The sequence below is a fragment of the Macrobrachium rosenbergii genome, chromosome 25 (genome assembly GCF_040412425.1).
Source record: "Macrobrachium rosenbergii isolate ZJJX-2024 chromosome 25, ASM4041242v1, whole genome shotgun sequence".
Lineage (NCBI taxonomy): Eukaryota > Metazoa > Arthropoda > Malacostraca > Decapoda > Palaemonidae > Macrobrachium > Macrobrachium rosenbergii.
In genome coordinates, this window is record NC_089765.1 from 25731886 (window position 1) to 25751909 (window position 20024).

Below are 20024 nucleotides of genomic sequence, written 5' to 3' on the forward strand. Positions count from 1 at the left end.
TCTTGGAATCTTGCAGTGCTAGCTCATACCTTTTTTCTGGTTAATTCAAAATAATAATAATAATAATAATAATAATAATAATAATAATAATAATAATAATAATAATAATAATAATAATAATAATAGCTCTGAGAAACGTTATTACCTACGGGACAACAAATCTCTATGAGGTTTCCCTGTTATATATTAAATTTAAAGAGGACTACTGTGGCTTTTTTAACTTCCTCGACATTGCTACCGGTAATAATAATAATAATAATAATAATAATAATAATAATAATAATAATAATAATAATAATAATAATAATAATAATAATAATAGGTTTTATTGAATATTATTGCTGCTTCAGCTGCATTTATTTTGTAGCAGACTTTTACTATTTTCCATATTGCGGACTTCTCTTCATTGGAGGTGCGTGCTAACAGCTCGCCTATATTTATTATTTCATTGGGGAAAAGTAAAAAATCTGGATTCTGCTTTTTATATATTCTATACAGTTAGAATATCATAAGTTATAAAGTTGCTTAAACACTTGTTGCCGCGACGTTTCGACAGACTCTCCTGCCATTCTCCAGCGGGAGCAGGTAGAGGACTGGCAGGTTGCATAGGTCCTTCCGAATTTATACCCAGGCTTCAGCAAGGGGGGTCATGGATGGCGAATTTTGACCGCCCCCCCCCCCCTGAAGCCCGTGTATAAATTCGGAAGGACCTATGCAACCTGCCAGTCCTCTACTAGCTCCCGCTGGAGAATGACAGAAGAGTCTGTCGAAACGTCGCGGCAACAAGTGTTTAAGCAACTATATAACTTATAATATTCTAACTATATCTAGAGTATATAAAAAGCAGAATCCAGATTTTTTACTTTTCCCCCATGAAATGACAAATATAGGCGAGCTGTTAGAATGCACCTTCAATGAAGAGAAGTCCGCAATGAGGAAAATAGAAAAAGTCTTCTACAAAATAAATGCAGCTGAAGCAGCAATAATATTCAATAAAACCTGTTTAAAAGAGGGTCTGCTGCCAAGTAATAATAATAATAATAATAATAATAATAATAATAATGATAATAATAATAATAATAATAATAATAATAATAATCCTCATCACCATCCCAGTATTAATAATAATAATAATAATAATAATAATAATAATAATAATAATAATAATAATAATAATAATAATCCACAATTATATAGTAAATATATTACTATGTAAAATAAGCTAAGACCTTCGAACACTTGACCGGTGTTCCTCATCAGTGCTAACGTTAAAATGTAAAGTGAGAGGGTAGTTTTCTTATGAATAGTTTTTAAAAAATGGGACGGTCGCCACGCCCCCATTTTTTAAAAAACTATTCATAAGAAAATTACCCTCTCATTCATCAGTGCTAACGTTAGCACTGATGAGGAACACCGTGTGTTCGAAAGTCCTGTTTATTTTACATAGTAATATATTTACTATATAAATGTGGATTTTTATTACACAGATTGTTTTTCACGGAGTTGTGAATCTCTTAGCAATATAATATAATAATGATAATAATCGAACGCTAACGTTTTTAAAAAATAATCAGAATGCGAGTCTTCCTATAGCACTCTAAAACCAACATAATTTTAAAAATTTCTTTTTTCTTTGTAAAGCTCCAAGGCCAATTACAACCTTCCTCGACGTAACAAGAAGCTTGCCGGTAATTAGCCGTTATCTTAATTTCTTTATAATTACATCTAAGTTTCCTGAAAGGCGTAATTAGTTAACCACTTAGTATCTCCGGAGTAGAAACACGCCATTACACTCAACTGTCTCTCTCTCTCTCTCTCTCTCTCTCTTTATCTCTCAATATACATACATATCTATCTCATATATATATTTATATGCACACAATATACATATATATACATATATATATATATATATATATATATATATATATATATGTGTGTGTGTGTGTGTGTGTGTGTATGTATGCATATAGCCAATATATATGTATGCATGTATGTTTGTATACATATACATATGTGTGTGTGTGAAGGGACAAGATCATCTTCAAACTGCTGAATTAAGGATGACTCCTGGTGCAAGAAATTTACACACACACACACACACACACACACAGGTTAAATCCCCTCTCCTTTATTAACATGGAGTGTGAATGTTGACTGTGAATGAAAGATGAAAGGTGGAAGAAGCAGAGATGAACTGTCAGAGTAGTAAATAAAGAGGAGGGCTAGAAAGGAAGAGATAAGTAATGTTACGACGTTATGAAGTAAGTATATAGAAGTATTCTGAGGTGGTTCGGTCATGCGGAGAGAATGGAGGAGTGTGGGTTATGGAAAGGGCGGCAGATTTTGAGCTGGTGGGAGAAAAGGTAGAAAGAGGCTGACGTAATAATAATGAGCCTTCATAATACCTAAACTCAACACCTCTTGATAACACACCGACAAAAGATAAGTCGCTCCTTCCAGGCTTCAAACAGGTTTTGCCATCATATAAGGGTCAGATTTACCCCCATTAAATTTTCACAACCATTAAGAATATAACTCTTCATTCGAACAATAAGTGTAGCGACAAAAAAGTCAGACATACTAAGGGCATATTTTACCATTACATGATCTTTAGTCATCTTCCATAAGGAAAATCCAAGAATTTCCGGAATTTTGGGGCACTCCATATATTCACCTTATACGCTTTTGTCCCACTTCCAACTTACTCTTTAACTTTCAATCTCAACCAAATCATTTACAATAACCATTTAAGTAATGAAGGCAAATATAATGTTAAAATAAATGACTCCACAGAACTAATTAAAATTAGTTGTACACCTGAATGAGAAAAGTTGATAAAAGCCGACTTGTTTGTTGTATTACTTACAAACCTTGTTTATCCCTTGATTCAAGAGACTGTACTGTATTCATCTTCTTAATCATACAGCCTCATTAATTCTAAATCCCTTGATGTAAATGAAGCATAATTTTTATTCAGTCCCCTCATGAATATTTTCCGTACTCATTCATTAGTAATGCTGTAACTGTCATGATGTGACATGCGTGTGAATCATAATGTGGCCATGATGTAATCATTAGTTGAAAAATTACGCGTACAGAAATTGCTGACGTTGAACACTGTAAAAAAAACTGAGTCAGAAAACTGCCAACTAACCTAATACATCTACACGTGTAATATAGTGTGTGCTCGCTGACAGAATATAAAAATAGGATAAAGAACTTATTTGCCGTAATCAATTATACCATGCTCCAAGTTTCGCCAACCCTGGTTAAACTAGTAATAATAATAATTTGTGTAATTATCATCCACAATTATATAGAAAAGTGTACTACTATGTAAAAATATATAAAAGCAAAGGCCTTCGAACACCTGAACTGTGTTCCTCATCAGTGTTTCCGTTCAGGTGTTCGAAAGTCTTTGCTTTTATATATTTTTACATAATAATACACGTCTCTATATAATTGTGGATTTTAATTACAAAAATTGTTTTTCACGAGACGGTGAATTTCTAAGCAATAATAATATAATAATAATAATAATAATAGAAACTAGTAGGCTTCCTGATCAGACAAATTTTTAACTGGATGAATACTAAATCATTCAGCAACGCGGGAGCTGACCAATTCGATACTCAAAGGAGTTAAGCTCTATAGAAAAACGTACCTCTAATATCTAGTGATCAAACATTAATATTCCCCCCGGGAATTCATCTATTCATCATTAATGCAAGAACAAATACATGACTATTTTATAACAATATCTGCACCGTTACTCGGCTGCTAAGCAATCAAACACGCACCTGACATTTAAAATTTTCTAAATAATTTTAAGAATTTCACAACAGAGAGCGAGTTGCATAAAAAAAAATATGAGAGAAATACGGTTTTCAAGGAAATAAAATATGTTTCTTTTCATCTACTGTCGAGCTTAGGAATTCTCTCCTTATTGCTGTTTTCCTTCCTTAACCCTACTCCTTTTTCGTGCCTTATTCGGGTCTGGGCTAGATAGGGACATTAGGTTGCCATACCACTGGCCTCTTTAATTGGAAATACTATTTAACACATACCTACGGAAAAAATACCATACATACCCCTTGAGCATTTTATAATAACCCTACTCATCTGGCTCACCAATTACAGTAATGGAAAACAGTCATGTTAAGGCTCTTACCCATTCCCATGTATCTTTAATTAGCAAAGTATATTTATCGAAAAAAATAACGTGAAATAGACAGGGAGTTTTACCTGACCATTCACAGAAAAGTAGTCTGGATCGAAGTAGAGTCCATGAAAGACATAATTTATGAGTTCAATAAATTTAGGCTGTCAAGACAAACACTTGGGCACTTTCGTCCATTAAGCGTTTAATGTGAGACTTGGAGTGGTTGGACGGCAAGATATGGAAATCTACAAAATAAAGATGAAGTACAAAGGTTTAAAGGTGGAACTGTGAGAAACCCCACAGTTGCACTAAGAAATAACAGCTAAGAGACGCTGGGCTGCAAGACTGAATAAAGAAAGAGGGAAAGGGGGTCAAGTAAAAGGCTAAAACGTAGATGCAGCTAGGGATCGAAGGGACGCTGCAAACACCCTTTAGTAATGCCAACACTGTAACACGTGGGGTGCACTGACGGCACTAGCCCCTCTGGAGATGAAAGAACTGGCCTGAAGTGTCTTTGAATCATTGTATGATTTACGAATTTATGAAGAACTGGATATTGTACAGAAAATGAATTTTGTATTCTTTGTTAAATATTTTTTTAAAATATTTGGCTTAAGATATTACTTTAATAACAGATTTCCAGTCTTGTACCCAGGCATATGTAGTGAATGCCTGATAGATAGATATAAAAGCACAGAAAAATGGATCAACTGAATATGTAAAACGATGAAAAAAATATATGAAACAATGAAAAAACAAGTAACAAAATAAAGATTTAAAGAAGAAAATAACTTTATTCCAAGAACTTACATCCATGAAAATGGAAAACATTTAATATGGAAACAATATAAAAAAATAACAAAATAAAAATTTAAAAAAAGCCTAATTTCAATCCAACCATTTAGATCCCTACAAAAAAAAATTACTATGGAAACAGCATCAACAACAACTAACTAAATACAAAAATAAAAAAAAATAATTTCACTCCAACAATTTAGACCCATCAAAATAAAAGAACTTTGCATGAAAACATCAAAACAAATAACGAAAAAAGATTTTAAAAGCCTAGTTTCACTCAAACAGTTTCGATCCCTAATATATAAATTTAAATAATTATCATAATAATAAAAACCTTAATATGGAAACAACATGAAAATTCGTCTCCTTCCCTTGATGACATTCCACGTTGATGTTTACCTCGGGTAACATCCGAAATCTGCAGACAAAATCCGTTGTTAATCGGCTTGGCTCAAGGATAAAGATGAAGCCATGCTTTGCAATGCGGATGATTGTTTTCGAAGAGAGTACTGTAATCTGATGAGTAAAACAGACTTTCTTATGTGGACTGATTTCCTTGTTTTCTCTTTACTATATATATATGTGTGTATGTATATATATATATATATATATATATATATATATATATATATATATATATATATATTCCCATAAGCAATAAAAAAATGCAGAAGGGAAGCATACTAATGCACAGATGAAGAAAAATAATGGTGCTTGAGTCTTATGTAAGAGAAGTACCAATATATCCAAAAGAAAATATTATGAGAATTAATGTCAGCATCATGACTGTTCACAAAAAGAAATTAATTTTAACAACGAAAGAATATAAAGCAAAGTAAACATTCTTTTGAAAATTAGAAATAAACTAAAGCCCATTGCAAGTAAATATACAATCTAAATCTAAAACTTCATTAAGGTTCGCTCTCTCTCTCTATCTCTCTCTCTCTCAACAAACTTGTTTACCGTTTAATCAAGCCTTCCTTTTTTTTATATATCACGACGGAACATCAGTGTATTTACCAGTCCACTCGCGGTTCCTCAAAATTGGATTCTGCATTTTAAATTAGCACGGAAAAGTCACTGATGAGTAACTTTTAATCCTCAATCAAGGTCCCTCAGATGTTGCCGACCATCATTTACGCTTATTTTTCAGTCTAACGAAACGAATCGCGACAAACTTCCTAATGAATAAGACTATTTTCAAGGTCTATTTTTCTATTAAAACGAGACGTAATATTTAATTTTTTATCTTTCTCTAACTGCAAATACACTTCTTACATTTTTTTTACACTTGTTTACATTTTTTCTCCAATGAATAAGCATATATTCAAGGTATCTTTCTCAATTAAAACGACAGGTAATATTTATTATCATTCTTTGCCTACAAAAGCGAAAGGAGCAGACACATTTTTTTTTATATTTGTTTACATTTCTTCTCGAATGAATAAGCATATTTTCAAGGTCTATTTTTCTGTCAAAAGGATATGTAATATTTTTTATCTTTATTTCCCTATGAAAGAAAAAGTAAGTATATTTTTAATGTCTTTCTCTCAGAAAGACAAAAGACTTTTCTACCTGCGTTCCCCATCAAAAGGAAAAGACGAAGTTTTCAAGCTTTATTTATGCAGAAAAGAAAGGGAATATTTCTATTTGCATTCTTATGTATAAAATAGAAGAGCATAATTTCAATCTGTATCTGAGGGAGAGAGTATATTTTCAATATCTCTAAGTTTTATCGTAGGAGGAAGGCATACCTTCAATGTTTTATTATAAAACAGAAAAATGTCCATTTGAATCGGTTATTATATCAAAAAGAAAATTTTTTTTATTCGGCCTTTTGATCAAAAGGAGAAGACACGTTTTTAAAGCGAATTTTTATTACAGCAAAATATTTTAATGCCTGTTTATATTCTTAAATATTTATGTTTCATACGGAATATTTTCCAACTCTCACAAGGTGTCTTTCTTTTAGTGATTTTATTATTTACAGCAATCATCGCAAAATGACGATAACTGGCGATAAATGGGATTAAACGCTATTATCATTAAACTGCACAAAATACGCAAATAGGCACAGATTCTTAGCAAATAATCAGCAGTCCTTTTTCAAGCATGTGTAAAGTAAGATATCTAATATAACTATAAACTTGATATATCTGTACCAATGCACCAATACAGCGAAAAATGATAGTAACAACGAGTAAGTTACATGTTCACTAAGCTTTTGTCTATACTGTATATACATATATATATATATATATATATACATATATATATATATATATATATATATATATATATATATATATATATATATATATATATACATATATATCTGTAAATGTGTATGTATATATATATATATATATATATATATATATATATATATATATATATATATATGTACTGTATATACATATATATACTATATACACACATATATGTGTGTGTGTGAGTGAGCGCGCTTGTGTGTACATTTACTGGACAATAGGAGCTAAAAATGGAAAAACGAATATGCAAGCAATTCGCTATGCTCTTGAAAAAAAAAACCGAAACTATGAACCAAAAAGAGGATTACGGGAACGGAAGGATTGCCCTCTCCAGGGAAATCAAAAAGATGGGATAAGTTACCGGATCACCCAACTGGCGATACAATAATACACTAATACGGGCCAGCGAGGAAGGGGCCAGGTTATAAGCTTGAACTTGATTGCCAGGTGAAGGAGGGGAGCCTCGAGCCTCTTACAGTCAGCTTTTCCGAGAAAAATTAATTTTTCGACCTTAATCTTTGCAATGTGGACTTCGAAGAAATCCCTTGCCAATAAATAAAGAGACCTCGTTCATTTAAAACTTTATTATTAACTTAGCTACCATTATATATATCACCCTGTAATATTAATACCATTAAAATGAATAATGATAATAATAATAGCCACATTTATACCAATATTAATATAAATGAAGTTATTACCATACAATCACGTGTGCAAAAGAAATAGATTTCTGGCTCACATTTGAGCCTGCTGAGTTTGATCCCGGTGGAAGTTAGTAACTTATTACTTATATCACTGTAAAGTAATAATAATAATGATTGTTCATGGTCAATAATTATTGCACTTTAACACCTTTTTATCTATTTATTAATTTAATAATTTATTTTTCCCTTTCAATAAGTTGGATCTCTTCTTTACCTCCTCTTACTTCTTCCTAATGACGCCATATTCTTTGGAAGCTTGAATTTCAAGTCAATGGCCCCTGTGGGCTTGTCATATATGAATAGGGTTCATCTTCTGAATAATAATAATAATAATAATAATAATAATAATAATAATAATAATAATAATAATAATAATAATAATAATAATAATAATAATATTGTCATTATAACATAATATTGCACTAAATCCAAAGTCTATTCGATCACTAACGACGAACAAAAAGACAAAGAAATCTTAAAGATTATTTTTTTCCTCCATTCCCAATTGATGACCCCAGATGTTTCGTTCTTCTCTTGTAACTTAATATTTCCAGTAAGTCCCCTTCAAAGCATACACATCTGGAAAGACTCCTCTCGTTCTCAATCATTCCAAGCATGGCCAAGCTTGCCAACCAAACCCCGCCATTTCTACTATTACTTTTGCATTCAGATCACCCGAACCAGCCACCTAACCCTTTCCATCCAATTGCGTTCTCTTCTCTCTTCCTGTCCACTCAGTGCTTACAACATACATTTTAACCTTCGTAAATTTCCTGTAACTAGAAGTTGTAATCCTTAGGCCAAAAATACTAACAAATTATTGTACATTTTCATATACCCCTCTCCCTCTACTTATACACGCATATGTGTAAGAATCTGTGCGTTAGTTATATAAACACACGCACACGCATATATATATACAGTATATATATATATATATATATATATATATATATATATATATATATATATATATATATATATAAATCAAAGGGAATACTGCTCTGAATTATCACAATTTTTTATAGTTTTCAAGAACCCATATACCCATATACATCAAATGCACATAATGCACACATACATATTATATACGTACATACATATATATATATACATATATATATACACACAAATAAATACAGATATCGATAATGCTTACCTTCAACTGGGTTCCAAGAAGTACGAAGTCTCTGAATTAAAAAATCTGTAAAAAAAAAAAATAACTTGCTGAATGTCAGTTCTTGAAACAGACACAGGGAGAATCCAGTCTCCTAAGGCATACATACAAACATACATACATACATGCATATATAATTGCATATATACATACATACATACATACAGCAAGAAATATTCTAGAGACAAACGTTATGGATAAACTGACCAAAAAATTTACTCTACACCCGTTAACATACATTCATTAGTTCTACGCTTTACTAACACAAATGACATGAAACATTTTAATACAACCAACTACCCTCTGTTATTCGATACTGCTCCCTTCTTCACCTTAGCGTTATTCGAAATCTGCACAAAAGCACAGTGACGAGTGACTGCACAGTGCAAAGGAAAGGCAGTCTACCCACTGTTAAGCTTTTTACATTTTACTGAAGCACGGTGGATATACCAGAGCTGTATTTTATTTAGGTTTATTCATTTTTACATGCAATTTGATTCTGTACTTAACAATTATTTGTTTTCTTTTTTTTTTATTTCAATCAAATCTTTTAGTTGTAGCTGCTTCATGATACCAGGGTTTCCGTATCTACTTTCCAATGTAATTCCATAATTCAGTTATCAACTCATTTACATATTATAAAACTCAAATTCAGATATGTAATGACTCTGCACGAGATCATGATGTTAAGTTTAATTCCAAGAGAAGCCAGGTGATTACATTTCAATATGGTAACAGGTCCGTACCTGACCCTAGAACAATGGTTCAAGTCTCCAGTCGGCCAATGAAGAATGAGAGGAATTTATTTCTGGTGATAGAAATTCATTTCTCGGTATAATGTGGTTCGGATTCCACCATAAACCGTAGGTCCCGTTGCTAGGTAACCACTTGGTTCTTAGCCACATAAAATAAGTTTAATCCTTCGGGCCAGCCCTAGGAGAGCTGTTAATCAGCTCAGTGGTCTGGTTAAACTAAGGTATACTTAACTTAGAACAATGGTTAGTGGTAAAATTGTACAGGTGCTTAATAGTGTAACACATTCAGGTATCAGAATGAAAGTACTTATAATTGTGACAGCAACAATATCACTGGCGATTTTAACGAGCCATGTCATACCTTTCGGCTGATTTTGAATTTGCTAGTACATGCCTACGGAAATCCCTGTCTGTCATTTATGTATTGCACTGTCTTTTATTGTTCACAATTTTTACCTTTAAAGAAAGTTTTGATGATCTGATATGAGCCTGAAGAGTGGCATTAGCCTTGAACCCTGGTTCTATGAACGAGTAATGAAAAATATATTTAGCACCTACTAATAATTTTTCACCATATGCGAATGCAATTGTAATAACCTTAACTTTCTCCACATTTCTGATATGCTTGTCACTACAAAGCCTAAGATCCAAATGAAGAACCAAACGAAGAAATTCTGACGCCCAAGCAGGATTTGAACCTGCACCGTGAACTTTGTAAATCGGGATAAATACAGTTCATGAAAATATAAAATCACTTTTAAGAAGGGAAACCGTGATTCTTATTCTAAATTTGGATTAAATATATGGAGCTTTCAACATAAATATGATTTATCTGTTAGTAATATTATTAGAAGTAAGAAAGATCTCAGTCTTGGTGAAGAAATTGTAATTAGGTCATCACATCAGATAATGGTTATGAGAAGTAGTAATTTAGAGAGATGGTTATCAAGAGATGAATGTGCAGATATCATTAATTACTCGTGTCTGAATTACATGTAACTTCCTTTTAAAGCTAGCGTCTTTTAACACTATCTATTTACACTGTTTTGTATGTTTATATTTTTTTTATCTCATTTTACTTGTCTTAAACTTTGTATCGTACTGTGAAGAGGCGACTCATGAATATATATAAAAATACATTTAAAAAACCCTACCACACAAAACGTTCGAAAGTAACCTGCCCAGTGCCAACCTTACAATTACATACGTATCCGAAAAAAGTGGCCTGCAGATCCCAAATATATTTTTTAGCGTTTGTTCTCAGAACCAAAGTCAGGGGGTTCATGGCACTCTCCAAGCTCTTATAAGATCATTAAAACTTCATCTGAAGGTAAAGGTAGCGAACAATAGAGACAGTGCAATATATACAATGACATACGGTGATTACCGTAGCATGTAGTATTAATTTTAATCAGCCTTTGTAGAAGTTTGCAGAATGGAGGCATGTCTTCCTCTCGGCCCTCTCATAAATCATCGTCATTAACGAATTATGGCTATACTAGTCTAAGCCTAATTAATTGCTAATTATCCAGAAAAAAAACTCAGCCTCAGCAATACCGCAAGAAACATGTCTCAAGATCACAGCCGTCCAACCGAGAGCGAACGTAATTAGGCGTCCCATTTTCTTGGATAAATAAGTTGACTCATAATAAATGAAACTACGTAACATAAATGCGCCACACACCTGCTCGTGCTATTCGGGATGACCTATTACAGGTGTTGCTACTCGGTCTGTAAACATCTGCAAAAGAGATAGCCAGTTCACTTTTATCTATTTATTTACCCTCTCATTACTAATAATTATTCATTGCATGATTAGTTTTGTTTATTAGTTGTTATTTTATGGTCATAAGGCATAAGAGGAGGCACTGTTATTCAAAGTTTATATTTATTCTATTCATTTCTTCTTCTTCTTCTTCAGCTCCCTCTTTGCTTTCTTTTAATTTCTTAGCATTACCAAAGCATGTTCCCTAAGAATGTGAGCTCTTTTAGAATAATAATGATAAACATTATTTTGACTGGTGTTTATATGATGATGACGACGATAATAATAATTAGCCAATTTTTTAATAAAAAGAAAGGCATTTTTATACAAAAACACATAAATACACAAAAATACACGCACACCTATAAATAATATATATATACATATATATGTATATATATGTGTATATATGTATGTATGTATATATATATATATATATATATATATATATATATATATATATATATATATATATTCACTGTAATCTTTTTTCCTTATGGGTAGGGATGTCACCACAAGGATACAGCCTTACGGCTTGTTAATTCTTTTTTTCCTTTTCTTTTGGGGCGGGGTCCAACAGCATCATTCTAAAAATACTCGCCGTGAACGATGAGCAACTTGTGGATCCACCTCTTCGAAGGAGAAAAGGCGTCAAGTATATATTTACAGTACATATATCATATATACAGTACTATATATATATATATATATATATATATATATATATATATATATAGATAGATAGATAGATATAGTGACAAGCGTATTAAAAATGTGAAGAATCTGAGTGGTTAACAGGGCATTGTGGCTACTACCAGTAAAAACTGTAAAAAGACCAATAGATTCTATCTATCTATCTATCTATCTATATTTATATATCTATCTATCTATATATATATATATATATATATATATATATATATATATATATATATATATATATATATATGCCTCTCCGAAAATCACATACGTCATTTTCTACGGGTACTATTCCGATCGCTGTTTTGTCGCGTAATTTCCCGCAATTTCATGAAATTCTGTTCACCCGTTCTTCGCGCACACAGAGAAACAGACAGACACGGATGAACACACAGCCTCCTCCCAACCTAGCTAGCAAATCAAACGCAGCACTAAACAGAAATATTTTGCGGTGCATACGTCCCCAAGCCATAAAATGGAGAGAAACGCTCATTAAGAATGCCATGAACACCTCCACCGCTCTCATGAATCAATGAAAATTACTGAGAGAATCGCTCAGAGTGGAAAACCACAACAGAGAGAAAACAATGGGCTTGTTGTTGGACGCGACGTTGCAATGAGGAGTGGGGTGTGGGTGGGGGGAGAAGGGTGGGGGACTCCCCAGTCATAACTATTCCTGCAACAGAGTTACATTCCACATTCTGTTGCTATTGATTGCCTAATCATTTATGAATCGCTCTCTGGCGGACAACAGCTCTAATTGTAAGCTGTTCTACGCTCCATTCATGACTTTGTGGTCACATCAACTGGAAATCTGTTGCATTTTTCCGCCGTAAGAATACTTGTCCTGTAACCTTAAGGGCCCATGAAAGCAATAAAAACACGAAAAATCCATTAAAATTGTGGATGATGCCTCTGCTGTCAAAGCCCTGAACTGGCCCTATGACTAACAGATCGATTATATTTACTTTTTCTTGGAGTTGGAAGGACCAATGATGACGTTTAACGATGAAAGAAGCCATACATACACCTCAAGATTGTTATCTTCTTGTTTCTTCACTCAGAAGCAGAGGCAGGAGGAGTTTTCACAACTTGACAGCAGAGGGAAAGATGCAAATCCAAGGATCGCTCATTTCCACAAGCTTCGTGAAAAATAGCTATGAAAAATCTCTTGCCTCTTCTCACATATACATCAAAAGCAATGGAAAGCCATCAGTGGCCCCGACATTAGAGCCTTAAGTGGCTATCAAAACAAGTACCTCCCATGGTCGCCAAATCGGAGATCTTCAATAGCCACAAAAACCAAATCCTTTGGAGACCTATAAAAAAAAAAAGACCTTAAGGCAGACAAAAAATTCCCCATTAACTTTTGTGGTTACCGAAATATTAGCCTCTACTGTCTACCAATACAAAAACTATTATGTGGCCACAGAAAGAAAAGCCTTCAGAGGTGGGGAAAAAAATACTGTCAGCCCAAAATAACACCAAAAAAAAATCTCAACTGGTCGCAATAACAAAAGCCCTATTCTTTCCATAACTGTACTTCACTTTTTCCCACTCCCCAGTCTAAATTTCATACCTTCCCCCACCATTCAGCAAAACAACGGCTCTTTTCCATCCGTCACCCCACAACATCTACTGATGAAGGCACAGCAGGAAAGTTTTACATCATATCTAATTTTCGAGAACTGCCAAGCCGTCATCAGCCGTCGAAGCTTACAACGCGCACGGGATGTACAGCAATGTCTTTATTACTCTAGTGCTTATTTTTCTTTTACAAATTTTTGACAATTACGTTTCGCGTGGATTGTAAATCAGCTACCTGACACACCCTTTGTTTTCTGGCGAATCGATACAGCGTTCACTTCCGGTTGCTCTATTATCATTCTGAGAGAGAGAGAGAGAGAGAGAGAGAGAGAGAGAGAGAGAGAGAGAGAGAGAGAGAGAGAGAGAGAGAGAGAGAGTACACCCAATAATTAATCGTTCTTCCAAACAGTAGGGGCTCTTAAGAAAAAATAGCACAATAGGCACAACCATATTCATACTTTAATACAAGAATCTTGGATGCACTCCCGATGCAAAAACACTTCCACATGATTTGCTGCCCCATATACCTACCATTTCCCACTCATTCTCACACTTCCTGAATATTGAAATTGAAGTTCTCTTTTCCAAAACCTCTTTCACGTTACGGAATGTAAAGGAATATAAAATTTAGGCCAAAGGGACCTGGGACCTGAGGTCAATCAGCGCTGAAAGGAAAATTGAGAGTAAAAAAGATTTTAAAGTCGTATTAGCAGGAAAACCTCACACTTGCACTATGAAACAATTGTTGGGAGAGAGTCGGAAGTAAGATGGAAGACAGAGAATGTGAACTGAGGTACAGTACAAGTAATGAAAGGGGTCTAAGGAACGCTGCAAAGAACCTTAAGTAATGCCTACAGTGCACCGTGTGAGGTGCATAGACGGCACCACCCCCCTACGGAGCCTTTCATGTTATGTGTCCAGCGATTTCTAGAGTGTCTCCCTCTCCTATTCCCATTTATATTCTGAATTATTCACTCTTTGCAACAGACTTTCGTCTTTCCTTGTCATCAAACTATCTTAAAACAATCTGATCCATCCTTCCATCTAAGATAACTTTTTTATGACATATATAATATGTATCTTCATATGTCACACCCTTTCAACTTCTTGTACACCACACATCCTATACAAACAGATCATCTCAGCAGCTCCAACCTTTCGTGTCCCATGTGTATTCCATATCCACACTTTACTTCCATAAGAGAGAGTTTGCTCAACAATCTCTTCCCACATTCACACCAGTCATCCAGAGACACTCCAAGCTTCATCCCAATCTTTTGTGTTCACCTGGCTAGCTTCCGTTATTTACCTATTCTGTTACATCTATCACGCTTCCATCATTCGTTATATTTATTACCAAAGACATACTTGTACACAAATCAACCACTTCATTTTTCCATTTTTCGGGTATCCATTTACCATCATTCAATTTCTCGTGCTACCATTTATTCTACAAAATCCATTCACAGCTCACTTTCCTTATGCATAATTTTCTGTCCATCTGATTTCCACCATGACTCCATCCATAAAGATAATCAAACAGCAATGGAGACATGACACATCACTGTCTCAACCCCACTAATACAGCAAACCAGTCATTCTTACATCTACACATTATAGCACATGTTTCACTTATTTGCTCCAAACACCTAATCATCTATACTACAAATCCCCAACAACTTTCAGAAGTTTCAGTACTGACTCCATCATAAGTTTTTTTTAGGTTATGTGTTCAGCATACCGCTTTTCTCTCTTATTTCAATTTTCTCAGATAACTGTTTCATAACTAACATTTCACCCACAACCGTACTTAACAGAACGGACCCGGAACACTATCTCGCCCACAAATTGAACCCTGGTCCTTTAATCTGGCGGGGCAAGTATCCTAACCACTAAACAACGAGAAGTCCACCTATCTACAGGTTTGTGTCTCAGATTTATAAATAAAATTCACTGCAAGTTCTCGGAGAAATAATTATTCATCGCAGAGTTTCTACTAAATACCCATAAAGTTGATCCTTAAAAACACTCTAACAGAATTTGGCACCTCTAATATTTAAAGTGCCAAAGAATCCTCATATACTATTGTAATGCTCCAATTAATAAAACTATAAACCCTCGTGAATTAACCTTGTAAGGTCATCGACAAACTGACCTTTGAAACAATGTCAGTGTACTGGATAACCTAAAAATTCTAGATTCCATTCTGATACCAAACAAAAGCCACGTTCAAATGAACAAACGCTCACTCAAATGGGTATAACGGCTATTGTGATAACATTGACCCACTGCACTGACCATACAAAAGGATTAGTTATTTCGAACAATGTGTTGCTATATTTCCATACTCTTTTTGACCTTGAAAAATTTCGACAATTTCGAAGGCAGAGCACTGGGTTCTGAAATAAAAATAAACACGCAAAACAAAAAAAGCAAAAGCACTACGAGGCAGGAACAAAAGACTCGCAACAAGAACATTCAGCTTTTAACGAACCATTGTTTTTGTCGCGCCACAAAAATGTTCGTTTTTGTCATAAACCGGTACGTTTCTGTAGAAAAAGGAATAATCAATATTTTTCACAATTCCCCCCACCCCTTAACTATCCAATACCCCTTTCAATTGTCAGATCATCGACTTTATACCCTGAATCCGCTTAACAGAATGATTATAAGCGAAAACTTATTCAAATAAACTGATACACTGCCTATTTAACTAACCGCAGCAGTAAACACTATACACGAAGACTAAAATAAATAAATTGATAACATAAACTTATCTGAATAATTGCAACTGCAAACATCTTTATAACGCAGCCATATGCATAACGAAGTGAAACCGGAATTATTTTATAAAGCTGGCCTTGGAAAGGAATCCTGCGAACTCCTGGACCTGGGCTTTAAAACCCAGACTGCGAGATATAGCATCGACAGATGCGTTATCGATACAACGGCTCTCTTCAGAGTGATGCTTCGAAGTCGCTGAAGGTATCAAGAAGGGGTTCACGGACAGTGCTCGCTGTCAAGTTACTTATTAATATGTGGAATCATAAATTTGCTATTTCATGAGAAATTTCGGAAAAATACGTAGGTACTGGTTTTCAAGGTGTGATGTCATGTATTTTTGGAAGGACATAAATAATGTCTTGATGGATACTGTTCAGTACAACAGGCACAGATACTTCTTCTTAACCTTCGTTTCCTATGCGATGATCCTGCTGAGTTCCCTATTCTGGCGCTTTGTCTTATGAATATTCAAGATCCTATGAGGTTCCTATTTTGATACTTTCTCTCATAACTGTTCAAGATACAATGAGTACCCTATTTTGAAGCTTTGTCTTATAAGTATTTAAGATCCTATGATTTCCTATTTTGAAGATTTGTCTTGTACCAGGAACCCCACACTAAAAAAAAACTCCTAGTCAAAGAGGATGGCTGTGATAGACAAAACAATAATAATAATAATAATAATAATAATAATAATAATAATAATAATAATAATAATAATAATAATAACACCAGAATATATTACTCCATCGTCCAAGGGAAACAAATGCAAAAAAAAAGCGAATCCTCAAAAGAATTAGGGAGTTTAAATAAAAGTGGATCATGTAAACTCGACAATGACCTCTTTAAATAATAAGGGCTCCATTGTCTTCGACCCCCAGAAGCCTTGAAGCTCCTTGTCCTCATTGTCTTCATTTCGTACGTGTTACAAGAGTAGTTGTAAACGTACCTCAATTGAAGGTTTGTTATCAGCTAGGGAGACGGAGATACAAAAAGGACGTATTCGGGAGGAAATGCTTGAAAAGCTTCGTAAAGAACTCAAACGGTAATAATAATAATAATAATAATAATAATAATAATAATAATAATAATAATAATAATAATAATAATAATAATAATAATATGTAATATTATATATTTATTATTATTGTTATTATTATTATTATTATAATACTACTACTACTACTACTACTACTACTACTACTATTATTATCATTATTCATAATAAGCAAAAAATGTACTGCAAAAACTGTCAGCAGAGGAAAACAACAATAAAACTGGAAAAGTGCCTAAGCCTTTTGATAAACGCCTCCCATATGATATGCGCAAATATTTAGCACATATTCATATTATTATTGAAATACAAATAAAGCCATCTCTCTCTCTCTCTCTCTCTCTCTCTCTCTCTCTCTCTCTCGTTATCTTTATCTTCCTCGGGCTGCAATTTCCGCATCATTGACAACTGGCGATGCCAAAAACTCGAGGTATCCGAAACCGATAAAAGACGGTTCGGGGTCGAAAGCTTTGTCTTTTCAGAATGGGGAAAATTAGAAGTAAAGATAAAATAGGGAATAAAATCAATAATAATAGATTATGAGATGAATGCTATTAGACTGAACTAATAATTTTTGCCTTGCTTACTACATCAATTTAATTTCCTTTGTATTTTTTTTACACAGAGTACACACACACATATATACTGTATATATATATATATATATATTATATATATATATATATATATATAATATTATATACATACATATATTATATATATATACATGTATATATATATATATATATATATATATATATATATATATATATATATATATATATATATAATATATGACTATAAACTCAACACTGAGGAATATAAAGACTGAACTTCCGCCACTCATGTTTAAATTATACTTTATAATCCACCAATTTCCCCTGGTCTCCAGCCTCCCTCCTCATAGTTCTCATCCATTTAGGCATTGGTCTTATAACACTCCTAGTGCCCGAAGACAGCTGGCACTTTCACGTACTATACTACCCGGGGGGTGGAGATGTTATACGAAGGACATGTCCAGGCAATCACCATCTCTATTTCATCATTATCTCATTCACATGTAGAAATACCGTGATTTCCCCGTGTGTGTGTGTGTGCACTAAGGTGATTATTACAAACTAAAAATATAAATATTCATAAAACATATAATTTAAGTAGCAAAGGTAGGATAGGAGCAACAGAATGAGGAGCAATATTAACTTTTCTGGGTCAGGTCGGAGAGCCAAGCAATTTAAAAAGTTTCGGAAAGTATCAGCGATCAGTTTTATCGGAGTTTCCGGTTTCTGCAACATTCTGCCTACACGGAAAACATTGTTGTAATGAATTCAAAATAAGTATTATTCTTTTTACCTTCCAGTCCCAATATTTTTCTTAGTTTTCTTGTTTTCTTATCACAACCCTACTCCTCCCAGACTGGGACATATTACAGCCGATTTATTACTAGATGCTTAATACACCAACCCCGTGTAATCGATATCGGGTCTCTGCCTCGTAAGTCAAGTCGTTAACCCCTGAGCTACGGGGACCAAGTGACTATTTACAAAATTTTCCTCACGTAGAGACCAACTACAAGACCCGCTGGCGAAAGCAAAGATCAAAACAATGCGTAAATAGATATAAACCTACGAATAAAAAGTACAAGAATATATGCGCAGCGACTGGGTTAAGAACCCAGAGAACTAAAGGTGCGTCCACACTGCAATGTAACATGTCATAACACACGTAGGCAACTTATCGTTTACACATCACAAACAAATTAAATACAATTCATCGGCTTACTGGTTATCCTAACTGGTGCTTCATCCAATCACCCAACTTTGCCACTTACGATCGTCGACTTGTTTTCAACCTGTTTGTGATATGTATGCGATAAGTTCCCAACTTGAGTCCGTGACATGTTTTGTTCGTGACCTGTTTTACAGTGTGGACACGCCATTATCCATATTGCACAGAACTTAATTGACATTTGTCTCTGTTAGATTTCTGATCTTCTACACCAGTTGTATTGATTTATTCACAACTTTCATTTGTTTTTATTGAACACTTCAGGTCTTCAAGTGTCTTGGTGGTAAGAGCATAAATATAATAATCATTACATAGATTTGATATGCAAATTAATAATAATAATAATAATAATAATAATAATAATAATAATAATAATTATTTATTATTATTATTATTATTATTATTATTAATTATTACTTTATAAATTTTTAGTTCATGAGTCCTTCCCAAGTCATATGACCATTATTGAGAACAGTCT

General features: G+C 33.7%; 1 protein-coding gene across 7 annotated transcripts in view; it reads right to left on the minus strand.

The window, feature by feature from the left end:
• The window catches only part of LOC136852496 (rabphilin-3A-like), a 483103-nt gene that overhangs the window by 440430 nt on the left and 22649 nt on the right, over positions 1-20024 (minus strand). For 6 of the 7 annotated variants that reach the window (XM_067127168.1, XM_067127164.1, XM_067127167.1 and 3 more), the window contains exon 2: positions 9100-9144. The gene's annotated coding sequence lies outside the window, so the exon portion shown is untranslated. Of the gene's footprint in view, positions 1-9099; positions 9145-11556; positions 11614-20024 lie in introns of all 7 variants that reach the window. The other variant, XM_067127163.1, reaches the window with a different exon arrangement.